Source organism: Dipodomys ordii, unplaced genomic scaffold, assembly GCF_000151885.1.
Source record: "Dipodomys ordii isolate 6190 unplaced genomic scaffold, Dord_2.0 Scaffold5, whole genome shotgun sequence".
In the NCBI taxonomy this organism is placed as follows: domain Eukaryota; kingdom Metazoa; phylum Chordata; class Mammalia; order Rodentia; family Heteromyidae; genus Dipodomys; species Dipodomys ordii.
Genome location: NW_012267221.1, coordinates 2,213,474 through 2,215,265, shown reverse-complemented (window position 1 = coordinate 2,215,265; position 1,792 = coordinate 2,213,474).

Below are 1,792 nucleotides of genomic sequence, written 5' to 3'. Positions count from 1 at the left end.
AAAAAGAAGAAGAAGAAGAAGAAGAAGAAGAAGAAGAAGAAGAAGAAGAAGAAGAAGAAGAAGAAGAAGAAGAAGAAGAAGAAGAAGAAGAAAAGGGGAGGAAGTCAGAGGCTATGGTAGAGTTCTCAGGGGAGCATAAGAAGAATTAATAGAGGAAATAGTCTAAGTAGTACTCAAGAACATTTTAAAGGGCTTCCATATGGCAAGAAACAAGAGAAAAAACATAAATTTAACTACCTTAGAATTTTCAACTTTTTCACATCAAAAAAACTATTAACAGAGTGAAAAGATAACCTGCAGAATAGGGGAAATATTTTCAAATCATATATTTATAAGGGGTTAATATACAAAGAATTCATAACTTCTCACCCAAAAATAATTTGATAAAAATGGAAAAAGAACTTGAATAGATATTTCTCCAAAGAAGATACATAAATAGCCCAGAAGTACATAAAAACATGTTCAACATCACTAATCAAATTAAAACCACAAGGAAACATCATTTTATACTCATTGAATGGTCAGTGTCAAACACACTCACACATACCACAGCAATTGGGAGAGGACAGAAGATTGTGAAAAAATTGAAACTTTTGGCTATTAGTGGAGCTATTAAAAGGTACAACTACTGTGGAACATAGTACGTCGACTGCTCCAAACATTAAACATAAGATTATCATATGATCCAGAAATTCAACTCTGAGGTATATATACTCCAAAGAATTAAAATAAGGCAATTAAATATCTGTACTTGTATGCTCATTTCAACATAATTCACAATAGCTGTAGGTGAAAGTAACTCAGTGTCTGTGTCAATTAATGAATGGATGTACAAAACAAGCCTAGTTACAGAATGGAAATTTATTCTGCCTTTAGGAGGAAGGAAATTCAGACATACACTACCATATATTATTTTAAGTGAAATAAGCAAATCAGAAACAAAAATGTAGTTATCCCTCAGAATCTCTGGGAGATAGGTTCCAAAACTCCCTCCCTGAAGATACAGAGAGATCCTCTCACTGAAAATGCCAGAGTATTTTCAAATAATTTACACTCATCCTCTTATATACTTCAAATCATCTCTCACTTATTTATAATACTTAATGCAATGTAAATAATATATAAATAATGGTTAGACTGCATTATTTAAGGAACAATAACTGAAAATTATATATATATATATATATATATATATTCAGTATAGACACAATTTTCCAAATATTTTCCATCTGAACTCTGAATCTACAGACAGATTGGGAATCCAAGGATGAATAGTGCCAACTGAACTGCCTGATTTCATTCACAAGAAGATCTAGTACAGTCACGCTCACAGAGGAAGTAGAGAATTGGCTGCCAGGGGCTGGGAGAGGCTGGAATAAGGAGTATGGTATTGTGATATGTTTACTTTGATTTTTGTTCCCAACTTCTGGCTCATAACTCACATAATTCTTGCTGTTTACTTTTGTCTTTGGATCCTGAAGCAGCTTCTGAATAGCTTCAGTGTGATAATGTCAGTCTTTTGTTATAACGATGGGACCTACAGGCCTGGGAAGAAGGCTTTGGAAAGTAAAGCATCTCTCTCTGACCTTCCCTTGACCTCCAGTCACCGGTTCCTTTTTTGCCTCTTTGTCAATCCCTTGAAACTATTATTCTCTTCCCCAAGGCAGGTCATAGAAAGAAAAGATATACTTAGCTCTAACCCAACTTTCTGTCTCGGGATTGGCTATAAAGAAGGTATTTGTGATTAGTCTCCCATTTCAGAAGGAATTCTACCCCACACTCTGAAGGAAAA